This window comes from Balaenoptera ricei, chromosome 12 (genome assembly GCF_028023285.1).
Source record: "Balaenoptera ricei isolate mBalRic1 chromosome 12, mBalRic1.hap2, whole genome shotgun sequence".
Taxonomy (NCBI): Eukaryota; Metazoa; Chordata; class Mammalia; order Artiodactyla; family Balaenopteridae; genus Balaenoptera; species Balaenoptera ricei.
The window spans coordinates 47,175,357-47,196,573 of NC_082650.1; the positions used below are offsets into that span (position 1 = coordinate 47,175,357).

The following is a 21,217-nucleotide window of genomic DNA, read 5'->3' on the forward strand; positions in this document are numbered from 1 at the left end:
TCACTCAGAATCCAAAGTTTTTCTCTGAATTCCAGCCACCTCTAGAAGTGGAAGCTGGGTACAGCTACCTGGAGAGTCCAGTATTAGTTTAGATAAAGTTGAGGGCAGCTCTTGAAGGAAAATGTTTCTTTTTTAAGCCAAGGTGCTTTTTTGCATAATCCTTTAGTATCATGACAGTCACACATCCCCACCAGATACACTTATAAGTGCTCACAAGGGAGGGATTTGAGGAAGCCAGATGGGTGGAAATCAGAGTGAGGGGTATGGATTTCATGAAGATTACCTGCAATCTGTCCTCTCTAGGGAGGAAAATAAGAGCTTGTCCTTCTTTAGACATCATAAAAGAGGACCCCCTGTGAGAGAAGAGGTTGCCTGCTTTGAATTGTCACAGAGGATGTTCGAGGCATAATTCCTGCCTGTCTGTTTCTTCAAAAGTTTCATCCCCAAGGGACACAATATGGAGGGGAGGGAAGAAATAGAAGCATTTCTTCTCTTGCTGCCTCAGCCTTCTTCAGCTGCAGAGGAAAGAGCACGTCCCGGTTTTGAAGGCCTACATATCTGTTTTCAAATCGCTGCAGGGCTGCGTCACTGCACAACTTCATGTGCTCCGTTGCCATCAGAATCTAGGTGACCCGCAGCCCCTGGAGCTGTTCTCTGAGTGGCTGTCTGGGGGTGGGTGCCTGCCTGAGTCTCGATGCTTTTAGTTACTGGGTGTGTGGTCTTGGATGCGTTGCTTATTCTCTCTACTGGTAAATGAGGTAATAATTCCTACTTCCCAAAGTTGAGTATACTGTATGTCATATAATTTAAGTCTTTCTTCCCTCCCCTGGTCAGTTTAACCTGCATAGCATCCCTTGATTATCTTTCTTCACATCAGGATGTTACCTTTTGGACATCACTGATCAGGAGCCCTCCGTGGAGCCCCTTCCATGTAACTTCTCCCCTTTATAGTTTCATTTCTTCCTCACTAGCAATTCACTAAGAATTATTCATAAAGCACTAGTTGTGCAGGATTAATAGCTGTGATGTGAAAAATAAAAGAGGAGGTCGCCAGTAACTTTGGGATGTGTTGGCTCTGACAGATATGCCCAGGTCACTCCAACAAGGTGGGTGCAGTGCAGGGGACATCACACTTCAGGGTTTCCAAACTGTCTACTTTGGGGCATAAAACTTTTATGCACAATAGCTCATGGGCCTGGAGTTCTGTGGGACTTACTTGAAGAAATATCATTCTTGCTCTAAAAGCATTAGAAAGATGCTTCCTTTCTCTTAGTTTTTCAGGTCCAAAGACTTGCTGTTTCTAACGTCAGTTGAAGACTGATGTTAAGTCTACAACTGATGTTAAGTTAACCAGAGTTAACTCTGGTTTCATTTCATTATTCCAAGTAACCTCACTCTAGTTCCTTAATCAAAAACCACCAGTGTAAGACCATATCTAACATCGCCTTTTAGGACTGGGAGAATTTTAAACATCTTCCCTTCTACATAATCACAACAATGTTCTTCTCTTTTTCACTACCTTTAAGACATTAAACAAAGTAGAGAACAATCCTTGGAGTAGTCAAGAGATCAATTTTCCTATCGCATTCCATAAGTTCTTAGGATTTTATATATGTAGTGTGTAATTTTAACTTTCTATGCCTTTGATCACAAAATAGCTCCTTGTTCAAACCAGACAATTTCTAAAGACATCAAAGACCATGTAGAAAAATACAATGTGAAAAGTATTTGCCATAGATATGCCCTAGCTTACGAGCAACAAAGGAGAAATTACGGCATAATATATGCTGAAACCACAGGGGAAAGTGTGATTGTGGTGTCTATCTTTCATGTATTTCTATTCTAGAATATGAACACTGATGTTGAGTAATTTAACCCCTTCTTTGTAAGGGGTTGTAAGGAGGATGTCTGTTACACAAGCATCAGTGAACAAGCTGTCGCCTGTCAGGACAAGCCCAGGGGTGGCATTATTTGCGTTTGTTGATCGATGACTCTTGGGAGCTGTAGACTCTGACCCACGGAGTGACTCAGAAAACCAGGGGCCCATGTCATACTGCTCTGGACTCGGCCACGCAGCGTAGCAGCGTTGTGACTCAACAGCCCTGCAGCTCACTTAGCTGTCCTTTTCCTTGTCTTATGGTGCCATGAGTGAAACTCCTGGCAATTCGGAGTTCACACCCCAGCATCTCAGCATTTCCCCCTGTAGTTCTTGCTTGATCAGAGGCCGAGGACAACAGTATAATGATTCATACGGCCTGCCTCCTGGCAATTAATCATTTTCCCACAGTGATGTTTTATTCTGGGAGAGGGGTAAAGAGTGTTGATTTGCTTCTTTAAAAAAAAGTTTTAATTCCACCTTTCTGTTAACATGGGGTTGGCTAGGGATACTTTGTCTCCATTTACAAATCCTTCTAAAAAATGTTTAAAAGCACTTTTGTTTCTTTAGCTTGGGACCCTTAAATGTATATTATCCATTGAGAATAGAATATGATAATCCCATCATATTCTTTGTTTAAAAAAGAAAAGGAAAAACCATTTTGAAAGTTCCTTCCGAGAGATTGGTTCAAGATGGCAGAGTAGAAGGACATGCTCTCACTCCCTCTTTCAGGAACACCGGAATCACAACTAACTGCTGAACAATCATCGACAGGAAGACACTGGAACTCACCAAAAAAGCTACCCCACATGCAAAGACAAAGGAGAAGCCGCAATGAGACGGTAGGAGGGGCGCTATCACAATAAAATTAAATCCCATAACTGCTGGGTGGGTGACTCACAAACTGGAGAACACTTATACCACAGAAGTCCACCCACTGGAGTGAAGGTTCTGAGCCCCACGTCAGGCTTCCCAACCTGGGGGTCTGGCAACAGGAGGAATTCCTAGAATCAGACTTTGAAGGCTAGTGGGATTTGATTGCAGGACTTCGGAAGGGCTGGGGGAAACACAGACTCCACACTTGGAGGGTACACACAAAGTAGTGTGCACATCGGGAGCCAGGGGAAGGAGCAGTGACCCCATAGGAGACTGAACCAGACCTACCTGCTAGTGTTGGATGGTCTCCTGCAGAGTTGGGGGGCAGCTGTGGCTCACCAAGGAACAAGGACACTGACAGCAGAAGTTCTGGAAAGTACTCCTTGGCGTGAGCCCTCCCAAAGTCTGCCATTAGCCCCACCAAAGAGCCCAGGTAGGCTCCAGTGTTGGGTCGCCTCAGGCCAAACAACCAACAGGGAGGGAACCTAGCCCCACCCATCAGCAGACAAGCGGATTAAAGTTTTACTGAGCTCTGCCCACCAGAGCAACAGCCAACTCTACCCACCACCAGTCCCTCCCATCAGGAAACGTCCACAAGCCTCTTAGATAGCCTCATCCACCAGAGGGCAGACAGCAGAAGCAAGAAGAACTACAATCCAGCAGCCTGTGGAACAAAAACCACATTCACAGAAAGATAGACAAGATGAAAAGGCAGACGGCTATGTACCAGATGAAGGAACAAGATAAAACCCCAGAAAAACAACTAAATGAAATGGTGATAGGCAATCTTCCAGAAAAAGAATTCAGAATAATGATAGTGAAGATGATCCAGGACCTTGGAAAAAGAATGGAGGCAAAGATCGAGAAGATGCAAGAAATGTTTAACAAAGATCTAGAAGAACTAAAGAAAAAACGAACAGAGATGAACAATACAATAACTGAAATGAGAAATACACTAGAAGGAATCAATAGCAGAATAACTGAGGCAGAAGAACGGATAAGTGACCTGGAAGACATAATGGTGGAATTCACTTCTGCGGAACAGAATAAAGAAAAAAGAATGAAAAGAAATGAAGACAGCTGGAGAAACCTCTGGGACAACATTAAACGCAACAACATTCGCATTATAGGGATCCCAGAAGGAGAAGAGAGAAAGAGAAAGGACCCAAGAAAATATTTGAAGAGATTATAGTTGAAAACTTCCCTCACGTGGGAAAGGAAGTAGCCACCCAAGTCCAGGAAGCTCAGAGAGTCCCATACAGGATAAACCCACGGAGAAACATGCCGAGACACATAGTAATCAAACTGGCAAAAATTAAAGACAAAGAAGAATTATTGAAAGCAGCAAGGGAAAAATGACAAATAACATACAAGGGAACTCCCATAAGGTTAACAGCTGATTTCTCAGCAGAAACTCTACAAGCCAGAAGGGAGTGGCATGATATACTTAAAGTGATGAAAAGGAAGAACCTACAACCAAGATTACTCTACCCAGTAAGGATCTCATTCAGATTTGATGGAGAAATCAAAAGCTTTACAGACAAGCAAAAGCTAAGAGAATTCAGCACCACCAAACCAGCTCTACAACAAATGCTAAAGGAACTTCTTTAAGTGGGAAACACAAGAGAAGAAAAGGACCTACAAGAACAAACCCAAAACAATTAAGAAAATGGTCATAGGAACATACATATTGATAATCACCTTAAACATGAATGGATTAAATGCTCCAACCAAAAGACACAGGCTTGCTGAATGGATACAAAAACAGGACCCATCTATATGCTGTCTACAAGAGACCCACTTCAGACCTAGGGACACATACAGACTGAAAGTGAGGGGATGGAAAAAGATATTCCATACAAATAAAAATCAAAAGAAAGCTGGAGTAGCAATACTCATGTCAGATAAAATAGACTTTAAAATAAAGAATGTTACAAGAGACAAGGAAGGACACCACATAATGATCAAGGGATCAAGCCAAGAAGAAGATATAACAATTATAAATATATATGCACCCAACATAGGAGCACCTCAATACATAAGGCAACTGCTAACAGCTATAAAAGAGGAAATCAACAGTAACACAATAATAGTGGGGGACTTTAACATCTCACTTACACCAATGGAGAAATCATCCAAACAGAAAATTAATAAAGATACACAAGCTTTAAATGACATAATAGACCAGATAGATTTAATTGATATTTATAGGACATTCCATCCAAAAACAGCAGATTACACTTTCTTCTCAAATGTGCACGGAACATTCTCCAGGATAGATCACATCTTGGGTCACAAATAAAGCCTCCGTAAATTTAAGAAAATTGAAATCATGTCAAGCATCTTTTCTGACCACAGTGCTTTGAGATTAGAAATGAATTACAGGGGAAAAAAGCGTAAAAGACACAAACACATTGAGGCTAAACAATACGTTACTAAATAACCAAGAGATCACTGAAGAAATCAAAGAGGAAATCAAAAAATACCTAGAGACAAATGAGAATGAAAACACAATGATCCAAAACCTATGGGATGCAGCAAAAGCAGTTCTAAGAGGGAATTATATAGCTATAAAAGCCTACCTCAGGAAACAAGAAAAATCTCAAACAATCTAACCTTACACCTAAAGGAACTAGAGAAAGAAGAACAAACAAAACCCAAAGTTAGCAGAAGGAAAGAAATCATAAAGATCAGAGCGGAAATAAATGAAATAGAAACAAAGAAAACAATAGCAAAGATCAATAAAACTAAAAGCTGGTTCTTTGAGGAGATAAACAAAATTGATAAACCATTAGCCAGACTCATCAAGAAAAAGAGGGAGAGGACTCAATAAAATTAGAAATGAAAAAGGAAAAGTTACACCAGACATTGCAGAAATACAAAGCATCCTAAGAGACTACTACCAGCAACTCTATGCCAATAAAATGGACAACCTGGAAGAAATGGACAAATTCTTAGAAAGGTATAACCTTCCAAGACTGAACCAGGAAGAAATAGAAAATATAAAGAGACCAATCACAAGTAATGAAATTGAAACTGTGATTTAAAATCTTCCAAAAAGCAAAAGTCCAGGACCAGATGGCTTCACAGGTGAATTCTATCAAACATTTAGAGAAGAGCTAACACCCATCCTTCTCAAACTCTTCCAAAAAATTGTGGAGGAAGGAACACTCCCAAACTCATTCTACAAGGCCACCATCACCCTGATACCAAAACCAGACAAAGATACTACAAAAAAAGAAAAGTACAGACCAATATCACTGATGAATATAGATGCAAAAATCCTCAACAAAATACTAGCAAACAGAATCCAACAACACATAAAAGGATTGTACACCATGATCAAGTGGGATTTATCCCAGGGATGCAAGGATTCTTAAATATATGTAAAACAATCAATGTGATACACCATATTAACAAATTGAAGAATAAAAACCATATGATCATCTCAGTAGATGCAGAAAAAGCTTTTGACAAAATTCAACACCCATTTATGATAAAAACTCTCCAGAAAGTGGGCACAGAGGGAACCTACTTCAACATAATAAAGGCCATATACAGCAAACCCACAGCAGACATCATTCTCAATGGTGAAAAACTGAAAGCATTTCCTCTAAGATCAGGAACAAGACAAGGATGTTCACTCTCGCCACTATTATTCAACATAGTTTTGGAAGTCCTAGCCACGGTAATCAGAGAAGAAAAAGAAATAAAAGGAATCCAAATTGGAAAAGAAGAAGTAAAACTGTCCCTGTTTGCAGATGACATGGTAGTATACACAGAGATTCCTAAAGATGCCACCAGAAAACTACTAGAGCTAATCAATGAATTTGGTAAAGTTGCAGGATACACAATTAATGCACAGAAATCTCTTGCATTCCTATACACTAATGATGAAAAATCTGAAAGAGAAATTATGGAAACACTTCCATTTACCATTGCAACAAAAAGAATAAAATACCTAGGAATAAACCTACCTAGGGAGACAAAAGACCTGTATGCAAAAAACTGTAAGACACTGTTGAAAGAAATTAAAGATGATACCAACAGATGGAGAGATATACCATGTTCTTAGATTAGAAGAATCAATATTGTGAAAATGACTATACTGCCCAAAGCAATCTACAGATTCGGTGCAATCCCTATCAAACTACCAATGGCATTTTTTACAGAACTAGAACAAAAAATCTTAAAATTTGTATGGAGACACAGAATACCCTGAATAGCCAAAGCGGTCTTGAGGGAAAAAAACAGAGCTGGAGGAATCAGGCTCCCTGACTTCCGACTATACTACAAATCTACAGTAATCAAGACAATATGGTACTGGCACAAAAACAGAAATATAGATCAATGGAACAGGATAGAAAGCCCAGAGATTAACTCACGCACCTATTCTTGGCTAATCTATAACAAAGGAAGCCAGTATATACAATGGAGAGAAGATAGTCTCTTCAATAAGTGGTAGCTGGGAAAACAGCTACATGTAAAAGAATGAAATTAAAATACTCTCTAACACCATACACACAAAAAAAAACCTCAAAATGGATTAAAGACCTAAATCTAAGACCGGGCACTATAAAACTCTTGGAATAAAACATAGGAAGAACACACTTTGACATAAATCACAGCAAGATTTTTTTTTTACCCACCTCCTAGAGTAATGGAAATAAAAACAAAAATAAACAAATGGGACCTAATGAAACTTCAAAGCTTTTGCACAGCAAAGGAAACAGTAAACAAGATGAAAAGACAACCCTCAGAATGGGAGAAAATATTTGTAAACAAATCAATGAACAAAGGATTAATCTCCAAAATATATAAACAGCTCATGCAGCTCAATATTTTAAAAAAAACCCAATCAAAAAATGAGCAGAAGACCTAAATAGACATCTCTCCAAAGAAGACATACCGATGGCCAAGAGGCACATGAAAAGCTGCTCAACATCACTAATTATTAGAGAAATGCAAATCAAAACTGCAATGAGGTATCACCTCACACTGGTTACAATGGGCATCATCAGAAAATCTACAAACAACAAATCCTGGAGAGGGTGTGGAGAAAAGGGAACCCTCTTGCACTGTTGGTGGGAATGTAAATTGATACAGCCATTTTGGAGAACAGTATGGAGGTTCCTTAAAGAACTAAAAATAGAATTACCATATGACCCAGCAATCCCACTACTGGGCATATACCAGAGAAAACCATAATTCAAAAAGACACATGCACCCCAATGTTCATTGCAGCACTATTTACAATAGCCAGGTCATGGAAGCAACCTAAATGCCCATTGACAGACGACTGGAAAAAGAAGATATGGATACAATGGAATATTAATCAGCCCTAGAAAGGAACAAAATTGGGTCATTTGTAGAGACGTGGGTGCATGTAGAGACTGTCATACAGAGTGAAGTAAGTCAGAAAGAGAAAAACATATCCTATATTAACGCATATATGTGGAACCTAGAAAATGGTATGGATGAACCATTTTGCAGAGCAGAAATTGAGACACAGAAATAGAGAAAAATCGTATGGATACCACGGGGGGAAAGCGGTGGGGGGGTTGGGGTGGTGGTGTGATGATTTGGGAGATTGGGATTGACGTGTATACAGGGATGTGTATAAAATGGATGAATAATAAGAAAAAATAAATAAAAAATAAATATAAAAAAAAAGAAAGAAAGTTCCTTCCTTATTTTGGCATGTGAGGACTAGGTATGCCTCACAGAAATTGAAAGAAGAGAGGCCTCCACCACAACCCCATTTTATAGATGAAAAAACTGAGACCCAGAGAAATTACATGAGTTGTCCACCACAGAACTGGTCAGTGGCAGAGACAGATCAGGGCTGAAATCAGCTAATTTTAGACTACTGTCTTACCTGACGTTAGGCTTACTTGTACCTGTCATAAGAGAAAACCTAGGTATAAAGAAGTCTGTGACTTGCACAGTGAGTCACATGAATTAGGGGCAGGGGGTCGGGGCAGAAGTGCAGTAATTGGTATCAGATGGGCCTCGGTTTGAATCTTGGCCGTGGACCTGGGTGGGGTTGGTTAATGTATTCCTTAATTTCTCTGAGTGTGTTTTCTCATCTTTACAGATGAGAAGGGGATAGTTCATATTATCTACTGTAAGGATAAGAGAAAATGTATGCAAAGCTCCAGGCACCCAGTAGGTGCTCAGTAAATTGAAGCTCTGGTTATTGTTGAAGACTAAGAGGCATTTGCCCTTCCTCTCTGCTGCTCCCTTTCAAAGCAGCATTTGCGGTTCTCCACACTCTTAGAGTTCTGCCTTGTCAGGCTCACCATGGTTCAGCTCATTTTCTCAAGACACCGATGAATATTTTTTTTCTTCGTGATTTGCATCAGTGTTGTCTCATTTCCCTGAAACCCTGTCACAAGTCAGGAGGTTGTTGCAGAACATGATCTGAAACCTCACTAGCAAGGGAAAGTCCCCTCCAAAAGAGGCATTTCCCCTCCTCTTGAGTTTTACACTTCTCTTTCAAATTGTGCAGGCAACCCCTCAGCCTGGTGGTTGACTGGATGCTGAGAAGGACCTGCCCTGAGTGTCCTGTGCAGCTTGAATGCAGTGGGAGGTGAGGGTCTGGCCACAGTAGCCCCTGGTGACTTCACCGCCACCATTTCTGCCCCATGCTTCCCAGTGCTTCCAGCTTTGCCCTTTCACCAGGTCTCACTCTTGAAACCCCCGATGGAAATTTAGAGGCTTCTGTGGTTCTTAGGGGTTACTGGGGCTTTGCATTTTCTGTTTCCTCACTTCCTGTATAGCTCTCAGGGATTTCCTAAGAAGTCTCTTCTGTCCTAGTAGCCTAGGCTGGCTCCTCCCCCCTGGGATGGGGGAGCTGGCACGTAAGTGCCTATGTCTTCTCCTTTTTTTTTTTTAAACACAGTTTCAAAAATATACTTACGTTCAGGTCTTGTAATGGAAAAAAAAAATTCTCCAGTCATTTTTGTGACATTTTTCTCTAATTCAAATACTATGTCCATGTTATGATAAAATATAGTCTATTTTATCAAATGGATTCATCCTTTTATCCCAAATGTGTGTGTATGTGTGTGTGTGTATTTTTTTTTCAGTGCCCTACTTTCTAGATATTTTGTCATCAGGGAATTTTCGCACTTGTGAAGGTATGTAACAAGTGAAATATCTACAGTACTTTAAAAAAAGTACAGATCTGTGTTAAGGCTTTGAAAATAGTTTACGTAACTGTAAACATCATACAGGAATTTTTCAAGAAGAGAAAATAGGACTCTAATCCAATCCTTTTTGCATAACAACTGATTTCACTTTCATTAACTTTCATTTTTTATTTGCATACTATTCATTGTATGGTTTCATTAGGGCAGGCTTTAAAAATGTGTGCCATAAAAATAAAGTTAGATATTGCCTAAAATTTATTGCAATGGATCTGCCCACTTTTCTGATTTCTTGTGTGCCCTGTCTTCTTCGACCTGCAATGTACCACTTAATGTTGGAGCCAACATTCTCTTGTCCTGGGGGTTGGTCCCCAGTGGGGTCTCTGGATCAATCTCCATTTTTTGTAGTTTCTCTTCCTTGTAAGAGTGATAGAGAAAATTCTAGCATTTTTTATTTCATTTATTTCACAAATATCTACTGAATACTCAGTAAGTATTGAGTATTACTATGTTGATTAGGACAAAAGTTGTAAAATCACTTTGACCTGTTCAAGATGGGAGTGAAAAGCATGGAAGAAACGTACAGGTTGGCTTTTGTGATTCTGCAAGTGGCTCAGGGCCAATCCAAGTGGAAAGATAATCTCTGCATTATGTCCCACATCATAGGAAGAAGTGGATGTGGTGGTGATGAAATAAAATGAGAGAGCATCGTAAGCCATGTGTTGTTGGTGGCATTGAGTTTGCATTTGAGGAAGTATAAAGTAATGGGCTCTGAGAGTAGTAGAACTAAGCTACATCCAAAACCATGGATTGGAGAGCTAAGTATGTGGGAGCAATAAACTAGTGGCTTGGTTTGTTTGGTTGGTTGTTTGTAGGGAGTATTTAAACTGAATTAACTAGTTTGATTCTCACTGAAAAGGAAAGACAATTCTAACAGGTTTACACAGAAACTGAAATTTATCCCACATGTAACTAAAAAATCCTATGCTAGATTTGGCTTCAGCTTTGGATGAAATTATGTCTTCCAACAAATTTGTTACAGTTTTGTCTTTCTCCAGCTTTCCACTTAGCTTTCTCCCTTGTTGGGTTCCATCTTAGGCAGGTTTCCCAGTATGTTGGCAAAGATGATCGTCACCCGCTTGTGGCTTATGTTCTACAAGTTTTGTAGCCCTGATGGAAAATGTGTGCCTTTTTAATTTTGATTGCCCTGGTTTGGGTCACAGGCCCACCCTGGAGCCAGGTGGGGCGATTAGCCCCATCTAAATCATATGCATTGAGAATGGCAAAAAGGTCCTTCTCCAAAGGGAAGGAATTCATTTTGTTACTAGCAGAAGGGATGGATGCTGGACAGGCAAACACCGAGAATGACCACTATACAGATCCCTATAAGTATCTGAGTATCTGATGAAAGGATGAACCTTCTATTTCTAGAAAATTGCTCATAAACTCATCTCAACATGAAACAATTCTGCTCATAATTACTGGAGTTCAGTAATTCTGCTTATAATTACAGAACTTCTGAAATTGCATATCTGTACCCTAGAGTTCCATAGACCCCAGCTTCAAAAAAACTCTATAGTATGAAATAATTGAGGGCAAGCACCAGGACTTTTTGCACATGATCTCTCCCATACTTAGTAGACAGCCTTGTACATGTTGAGCCCTGAATACACCGGGTGAATGAAGGAATGAATCAATCAATCAAATAGCATTTTTTGGTGATCTGCTGTACTGGTAGTATGCTAAGTGTTTTATAAAGATTATTTCATTTCATTCTTCTAATGTTATTCTATGGATGAGGAAAGTGAAGCTAAGCTAGAAGTTAAAGAAGCTGAAAACCTAGAATTGACAAGCATGGAAAGGAGATGAGAGCAGATCTGAAATTCAAGGGGAGAAATCCTTGATACCAGGGTATTAGTCTGGGTATCAAGGAATGTTGTGGGATTCACTACTGTGGCTCAGATGGTCCTAGTCCCAGCTACAGCCATGGGGCCATCACCTCTGAGGCCTCCTCAGGCCGCTCTGTGGCTGCTGACTCCTGTCTAGCAGTTGCTGTCAGTGGCAAAAATGTACTTACTATTTTCTCTTACTATTTTTATAATAGGCCCTTAAAATAACACTTGAATCTTTTTCATTTTTAGTTTCAGCTTCAGAACCTACACTCAAACTAAAACTTTTTTTGTTGTGGTTGAAATTTATTTGCAATCCAGTTGTTGGATTGGATAGCCGCTTATTGGCTATTTAGGAGCCCCATAGATAATTGCTCCAATGAGTCCATACTCACTGTTGGAAGTTCCCACAGAATTGTTCTTTTGGGGAAATGCTGAAAACTATAGGTCAGTTGCTAGAGTGCCAGCAAATTGAACAGCCCATGAAAGAAAATGCCCTCAGTCTGTGGCATTGTAGGTGCTGGGTCAACCGAGGAAAGTGGTTAAAATAATTACCTTGGAGTCTTACCGTGGAGTCGTGGAATTTGGCAGATTTGGGAGATCACACATTTAAAGGGGGCTCTTTTACTCTGTTTTCTTACCTCGGACCCATGTAAATTGATGAATATGAAGGCACCAAGGGAACAGAAATAGGAGTTATCCTCCTCAGACCCCGAACTGAGAAGAATGAAATAACTGACTCTGTCTTTCTGGAAATCATCTCACATGGGAGGAATGAGGGACAACTAATGTGCAAATTACAGTAGAAGACATATGGTTATGTTCTGATTAGTTCCTAGTGATTTGAATCCATGCATATGTATCAACTGCTGATATATGTATGGACAATATATGTGTTTGAAGAATTTTTTTTCATTTTTCTTAAGGGCCTAGTACTGACTGCCAGTATGAGAAGATATTTTACTTCATTTTTCCATTAATTTTGATCAGCCTCAATCAAGCTACTTTCTTTTCTCCTATTCTTGCTTTTGTGAAGGATCTTTTTCTCTCTATGTATGTTTGTGTGTGTAGCTTTACTAACCATATTGTTTGGGCTCTTGAAAAAAGAGATGTGATACAGCGTACATATGAACTAAACATTTGTTTATTTAGCAAGGACTTCTGTTTAAGCTACAGAGGGTGAGAAGCAAGATAGGGCCAGATGGTTAAAAAACACTTACTGTGAATGTACCTGATATGTCAAAAGAGTCTTTGCAGATATTTTTAAGTTAAACATCTTGAGATGGGACAATTATCCTGGATTATCCTGGTAGACCGAATGTAATCACAAGGGTCCTTATAAGACAGGGGCAGGAGTTCAGAGTGAATAGTAGGAAACGTGATGATGGAAAAGAAGGTTGGAGTGATGCCCCTTGAAGATGGAGCCTCAAGCCAATGAATGCAGGCAGCACTAGAAGCTAAAAGAGACAGGGAAACAGATTCCTTCTGAAGCTCCAGAAGGAGCACGGCCCTGATAACACTTCGATTTAGACTTGTGCTCTCCAGAACTATAAAAGAATAAATTTGCGTTACATCGCTATGGTTGTTAAAATAGCAACAGGAAACTAACACACATTTCTCTTAGGTTCATGGAAAGAAAATTCCAGTAGACATTTATATTTATTTATTTATTTTTTGGCAATGAATAAGCAGATTTCTTTCTTTCTTTCTTTTTTTTTTTAACATCTTTATTGGAGTATAACTGCTTTACAATGGTGGGTTAGTTTCTGCTTTATAGCAAATTGAATCAGCTATCCATATACATATATCCCCATATCCCCTCCCTCTTGAGTCTCCCTCCCATCCTCCCTATCCAACCCCTCTAGGTGGTCACAAAGCACCGAGCTGATCTCCCTGTGCATTGCAGCTGCTTCCCACTAGCTAGCTATTTTATGTTTGATAGTGTATATATGTCCATGCCACTCTCTCACTTCGTCCCAGATTACCCTTCCCCCTCCCCGCGTCCTCAAGTCCATTCTCTACATATGCATCTTTATTCCTGTCCTGCCCCTAGGTTCTTCAGAACGTTTTTTTTTTTTTTTTTAAGATTCCATATATATGTCTTAGCATACGGTATTTGTTTTCCTGTTTCTAACTTACTTCATTCTGTATGACAGACTCTAGGTCCATCCACCTCTATAAAATAATTCAGTTTCGTTTCTTTTTATGGCTGAAAATATTCCATTGTATATATGTGCCACATCTTCTTTATCCATTCATCTGTGGATGGACACTTAGGTTGCTTCCATGTCCTGGCTATTGAAAACAGAGCTGCAGTGAACATTGTGTTACATGACTCTTTTTGAAGTATGGTTTTCTCAGGGTATGTGCCCAGTAGTGGGATTGCTGGGTCGTATGGTAGTTCTATTTTTGGTTTTTTAACGAACCTCCATACTGTTCTCCATAGTGGCTGTATCAATTTATATTCCCACCAACAGTGCAAGAGGGTTCCCTTTTCTCCACACCCTCTCCAGCCTTTATTGTTTGTATGTTTTTTGATGATGGCCATTCTGACTGGTATGAGGTGATACCTCACTGTAGTTTTGATTTGCATTTCTCTAATGATTAGTGATGTTGAGCATCCTTGCATGTGTTTGTTGGCAATCTGTATATCTTCTTTGGAGGAATGTCTATTTAGGTCTTCTGCCCATTTTAGGATTGGGTTGATTGTTTTTTTGATATTGAGCTGCATGAGCTGCTTGTAAATTTTGGAGATTAAACCTTTGTCAGTTGCTTCATTTGCAAATATTTTCTCCCATTCTGAGTGTTGTCTGTTCGTCTCATTTGTGGTTTCCTTTGCTGTGCAAAAGCGTTTAAGTTTCATTAGGTCCCATTTGTTTATTTTTGTTTTTATTTCCATTTCTCTAGGAGGTGAGTTAAAAAGAATCTTGCTGTGATTTCTGTCATAGAGTGTTCTTCCTATGTTTTCCTCTAAGAGTTTTACAGTGTCTGGCCTTACATTTAGGTCTTTAATCCATTTTGAGTTTATTTTTGTGTATGGTGTTAGGGAGTGTTCTAATTTCATTCTTTTACATGTAGCTGTCCAGTTTTCCCAGCACCACTTATTGAAGAGGCTGTCTTTTCTCCATTGTATATTCTTGCCTCCTTTATCAAAAATAAGGTGACCATATGTGCGTAGGTTTATGTGTGGGCTTTCTATACTGTTCCATTGATCTATATTTCTGTTTTTGTGCCAGTACCATACTGTCTTGATTACTGTAGCTTTGTAGTATAGTCTGAAGTCTGGGAGCCTGATTCCTCCAGCTCCGTTTTTTTCCCTCAAGATTGCTTTGGCTATTCGGGGTCTTTCGTGTTTCCATACAATTGTGAAATGTTTTGTTCTAGTTCTGTGAAAAATGCCATTGGTAATTTGATAGGGATTGCATTGAATCTGTAGCTTCCTTTGGGTAGTATGGTCATTTTTACAACATTGATTCTTCCAATCCAAGAACATGATTTATCTCTCCATCTGTTTGTATCATCTTTAATTTCTTTCATCAGTGTCTTATAGTTTTCTGCATACAGGTCTTTTGTTTCCTTAGGTAGGTTTATTCCTAGGTATTTTATTCTTTTTTGTTGCAGTGGTAAATGGGAATGTTTCCTTAGTTTCTCTTTCAGATTTTTCATCATTAGTGTATAGGAATGCAAGAGATTTCTGTGCATTAATTTTGTATCCTGCTACTTTGCCAAATTCATTGATTAGCTCTAGTGGTTTTCTGATAGCATCTTTAGAATTCTCTATGTATAGTATGTCATCTGCAAACAGTGACAGCTTTACTTCTTTTCTGATTTGGATTCCTTTTATTTCTTTTTCTTCTCTGATTGCTGTAGATGAAACTTCCAAAACTATGTTGAATAACAGTGGTGAGAATGGACAACCTTGTCTTGTTCCTGATTTAGAAGAAATGCTTTCAGTTTTTCAGCATTGAGAACAATGTTGGCTGTGGGTTTGTTACATATGACCTTTATTATGTTCAGGTAAGTTCCCTCTATGCCTACTTTCTGGAGGGTTTTTATCATAAATGGCTGTTGAATTTTGTCAAAAGCTTTTTCTGCATCTATTGAGATGATCATATGGTTTTTCTCCTTCAATTTGTTAATATGGTTTATCACATTGATAGATTTGCGTATATTGAAGAATCCTTGCATTCCTGGGATAAACCACACTTGATCATGGTGTATGATCCTTTTAATGTGTTGTTGGGTTCTGTTTGCTAGTATTTTGTTGAGGATTTTTGCATCTATATTCATCAGTGATATTGGTCTGTAATTTTCTTTTTCTGTAGTATCTTTGTCTGGTTTTGGTATCAGTGTGATGGTGACCTCATAGAATGAGTTTGGAAGTGTTCCTCCCTCTGCTATATTTTGGAAGAGTTTGAGAAGGATAGGTGTTAGCTCTTCTCTAAATGTTTGATAGAATTCACCTGTGAAGCCATCTGGTCCTGGGCTTTTGTTTGTTGGAAGATTTTTAATCACAGTTTCAATTGCAGTGCTTGTGATTGGTCTGCTTATATTTTCTATTTCTTCCTGGTTCAGTCTTAGAAGGTTGTGCTTTTCTAAGAATTTGTCCATTTCTTCCAAGTTGTCCATTTTATTGGCATAGAGTTGCTTTTAGTAATGTCTCATGATCCTTCGTATTTCTGCAGTGTCCGTTGTTACTTCTCCTTTTTCATTTCTAATTCTATTGATTTGAGTCTTCTCCCTTTTTTTTCTTGATGAGTCTGGCTAATGGTTTATCAATTTTGTTTATCTTCTCAAAGAACCAGCTTTTAGTTTTATTGATCTTTGTTATTGTTTCCTTCATTTCTTTTTCATTTATTTCTGATCTGATCTTTATGATTTCTTTCCTTCTTCTAATTTTGGGGGTTTTTTTGTTCTTCTTTCTCTAATTGCTTTACGTATAAGGTTAGGTTGTTTATTTGAGATGTTTCTTGTTTCTTGAGGTAGGATTGTATTGCTATAAACTTCCCTCTTAAACTGCTTTTGCTGCATCCCATACGTTTTCGGTCATCGTGTTTTCATTGTCATTTGTTTCTAGGTATTTTTTGATTTCCTCTTTGATTTCTTCAGTTACCTCTTGGTTGTTTAGTAGTGTATTTTTTAGCCTCCATGTGTTTGTATTTTTTACAGATTTTTTTTCCTGTAATTGATATCTAATCTCATAGTGTTGTGGTCGGAAAACGTACTTGATATGATTTCAATTTTTTAAAATTTACCAAGACTTGATTTGTGACTCAAGATATGATCTATCCTGGAGAATGTTCCCTGAGCACTTGAGAAGAAAGTGTATTCTGTTGTTTCTGGGTGGAATGTCCTATAAATATCAATTAAGTCCATCTTGTTTAATGTATCATTTAAAGCTTGTGTTTCCGTATTTATTTTCATTTTGGATGATCTGTCCATTGGTGAAAGTGGGGTGTTAAAGTCCCCTACTATGATCGTGTTACTGTCGATTTCCCCTTTTATGGCTGTTAGCATTTGCCTTATGTATGGAGGTGCTCCTCGTTGGGTGCATAAATATTTACAATTGTTATATCTTCTTCTTGGATTGATCCCTTGATCATTATGTAGTGTCCTTCTTTGTCTCTTGTAATAGTCTTTGTTTTAGTATTTATTTTGTCTGATATGAGAATTGCTACTCCAGCTTTCTTTTGGTTTCCATTTGCATGGGATATCTTTTTCCATCCCCTCACTTTCAGTCTGTATGTGTCCCTAGGTCTGAAGTGGGTCTCTTGTAGACAGCATATATATGGGTCTTGTTTTTGTATCCATTCAGCCAGTCTATGTGTTTTGGTTGGAGCATTTAACCCATTTACATTTAAGGTAGTTATCGATATGTATGTTCCTATTACCATCTTCTTAATTGTTTTGGGTTTGTTATTGTAGGTGTCTTCCTTCTCTTGTGTTTCCTGCCTAGAGAAGTTCCTTTAGCATTTGTTGTAAAGCTGGCTTGGTGGTGCTGAATTCTCTCAGCTTTTGCTTGTCTGTAAAGGTTTTAATTTCTCCATCGAATCTGAATGAGATCCTTGCTGGGTAGAGTAATCTTGGTTGTAGGTTTTTGTCCTTCATCACTTTAAATATGTCCTGCCACTCCCTTCTGACTTGCAGAGTTTCTGCTGAAAGATCAGCTGTTAACCTTATGGGGATTCCCTTGTGTGTTATTTGTTTTTTTTCCCTTGCTGTTTTTAATATTTTTTCTTTGTATTTAATTTTTGATAATTTGATTAATGTGTGCCTTGGCATGTTTCTCCTTGGATTTTTCCTGTATGGGACTCTCTGCACTTCCTGGACTTGATTGACTATTTCCTTTCCCATATTAGGGAAGTTTTCAACTATAATCTCTTCAAATATTTTCTCAGTCCCTTTCTTTTTCTCTTCTTCTTCTGGGACCCCTATAATTCAAACGTTGGTGCATTTAATGTTGTCCCAGAGGTCTCTTAGAGTGTCCTCAATTCTTTTCATTCTTTTTTCTTTATTCCGCTCTGCAGTAGTTATTTCCACTATTTTATCTTCCAGGTCACTTATCCGTTCTTCTGCCTCAATTATTCTGCTATTGATTCCTTCTAGAGAATTTTTAATTTTATTTATTGTGTTGTTCATCATCGTTTGTTTGCTCTGTAGTTCTTCTAGGTCCTTGTTAAATGTTTCTTGTATTTCTCCATTCTATTTCCAAGATTTTGGGTCATCTTTACTACCATTACTCTGAATTCTTTTTCAGGTAGACTGCCTATTTCCTTGTCATTTATTTGGTCTGGTGGGTTTTTACCTTGCTCCTTCATCTGCTGTGTGTTTCTCTGTCTTCTCATTTTACTTAACTTAGTGTGTTTGTGGTTTCCTTTTTGCAGGCTGCAGGTTAGTAGTTGCTGTTGTTTTTGTTGTCTGCCCCCAGTGGCTAAGGTTGGTTCAGTGGGTTGTGTAGGCCTCCTGGTGAAGGGAACTGTTGCCTATGTTCTGGTGGATGAGGCTGATTTTGTCTTTCTGGTGGGCAGGACCATGTCTGGTGGTGTGTTTTGGGGTGTCTGTGACCTTATTATGATTTTAGGCAGCCTCTCTGCTAATGGGTGGGGTTGTGTTCCTGTCTTGCTAGTTGTTTGGCATAGGGTGTCCAGCACTGTAGCTTGCTGGTCATTGAGTGGAGCTGGGTCTTTGTGTTTAGATGGAGATCTCTGGGAGAGCTTTTGCTGTTTGATATTATCTGGAGCCGGGAGGTGTCTGGTGGACCAGTGTCCTCACCTCGGCTCTCTCACCTCAGAGGCACAGGCCTGACACCCAGCCAGAGCACGAAGACCTTGTCAGCCTCACGGCTCAGAAGAAAAGGGAGAAAAAAAGAAAGAAAGGAAAAAAGAAAAAGAAGTTAAATAAAATAAAATTATTAAAATAAAATATAAAAAAATTATTAAATATAAAAAAATTTTTTTAAGTAAGGAAAAAAAAGAAAGAAAGAAAGAAGAAAGCAACCAAACCCAGAAACAAATCCACCAATGATAACAAGTGCTAAAAACTATACTAAAAGAAAAAAACCAAAAATGGGCAGACAGAACCCTAGGACAAATGGTAAAAGCCAAGCTATACTGACAAAATCACACAAAGAAGCATATGCATACACATCCACAAAAGAGAAAAAGGAAAAAAATATACATATGTATATATGTATATTTTTAAAACAAAAAGGAAGAGAGCAACCAAATCAATAAATCTACCAATGATAATAAACTCTAAATACCAAACTAAGATAAACGTAAAACCAGAAACAAATTAGATGCAGAAAGCAAACCCCAAGTCTACATTTGCTCCCAAAGTCCACTGCCTCAATTTTGGGATGATTCATTGTCTATTCTGGTATTCCAGAGATGCAGGGTACATCAAGTTGATTGTGGAGATTTAATCCACTGCTCCTGAGGCTGCTGGGAGCGATTTCCCTTTCTCTTCTTTGTTCGCACAGCTCCTGGGGTTCAGCTTTGGATTTGGCCCCGCCTCTGCATGTAGGTCGCCTGAGGGTGTCTGTTCCCACTCAGACAGGACGAGGTTAAAGGAGCAGCTGATTAGGGGGCTCTGGCTCACTGAGGCTGGGGGGAGGGAGGGGTATGGAATGTGGGGAGAGCCTGCGGCAGCAGAGGCCAGCGTGATGTTGCACCAGCCTGAGGCGCGCTGTGTGTTCTCCCGGGGAAGTTGTCCCTGGATCACGGGACCCTGGCAGTGGTGGGCTGCACAGGCTCCCCGGAGGGGAGGTGTGGATAGTAACCTGTGCTCGCACACAGGCTTCTTGGTGGCTGCAGCAGCAGCCTTAGCGTCTCATGCCCATTTCTGTGGTCTGCGCTGATAGCCACAGCTCACGCCTGTCTCTGGAGCTCACTTAGGCGGTGCTCTGAATCCCTTCTCTTCGCGCACCCCGAACAATGGTCTCTTGCCTCTTAGGCAGGTCCAGACTTTTTCCCGGACTCCCTCATGGCTAGCTGTGGCACTACTAGCCCCCTTCAGGCTGTGTTCACGCAGCCAACCCCAGTCCTCTCCCTGGGATCTGAACTCTGAAGCCAGAGCCTCAGCTCCCAGCCCTCACCCGCTGGGGCGGGTGAGCGGACAAGCCTCTCAGGCTGGTGAGTGCTGGTCGGCACGGATCCTCTGTGTGGGCATCTCTCCACTTTGCCCTCTGCACCCCTGTTGCTGCGCTCTCCTCCGTGGCTCCGAAGATTCCCCCCTGCCACCCCCCGTCTCCGCCAGTGAAGGGGCTTCCTAGTGTGTGGAAACTTTTCCTCCTTCACAGCTCCCTCCCAGAGATGCAGGTCCCATCCCTATTCTTTTGTCTTTGTTTTTTCTTTTTTCTTTTGCCCTACCCAGGTACGTGGGGAGTTTCTTGCCTTTTGGGAAGTCTGAGGTCTTCTGCCAGCGTTCAGTAGGTGTTCTGTAGGAGTTTGTTCCACATGTAGATGTATTTCTGATGCATTTGTGGGGAAGAAGGTGATCTCCATGTCTTACTCCTCCGCCATCTTGAAGGTCTCTACTCCCAGTAGACATTTAATCCAGTATATAAATATGTGTATTTTTCTGTCTGTGTTATATACATATGGTCAATCCAATTAACTGCTTTTCCAGGTGCCAGCTCCCAATATTTTCTTATTAGTTCTCCTAAAATGTATGTATGATTCTAAGTTTAGTAGTGTATTTAAGGAGAGAATGGACAGTACTTCAGGACATGCTTAGGGAATCAAGGGAGCTTGCTACGGTAGGGCTTGGTGTCTCTGTATTGGTTAGAAAGGCTAGGCCATGCTGTGGTAAACAACCCCAAATCTTAGAGTGACAGAAGTTTCTTTTTGCTTGTGCCAGGTCTGCTACATGAACAGGTGACCCCCAGGGAAGCTCCCTTCCATATGATGGTTCAGCATCTTGTT

At 39.8% G+C, this 21,217-nt stretch overlaps 1 long non-coding RNA gene across 1 annotated transcript in view; it reads left to right on the forward strand.

The window, feature by feature from the left end:
- Positions 1-2,665: 2,665 nt before the first annotated feature.
- Positions 2,666-21,217, forward strand: part of LOC132376316 (uncharacterized) — a 616,400-nt gene continuing 597,848 nt past the window's right edge. Inside the window, exon 1 of the long non-coding RNA XR_009506270.1 lies at positions 2,666-2,718. This is a non-coding gene — a long non-coding RNA (uncharacterized LOC132376316). The remainder of the gene's footprint in view (positions 2,719-21,217) is intronic.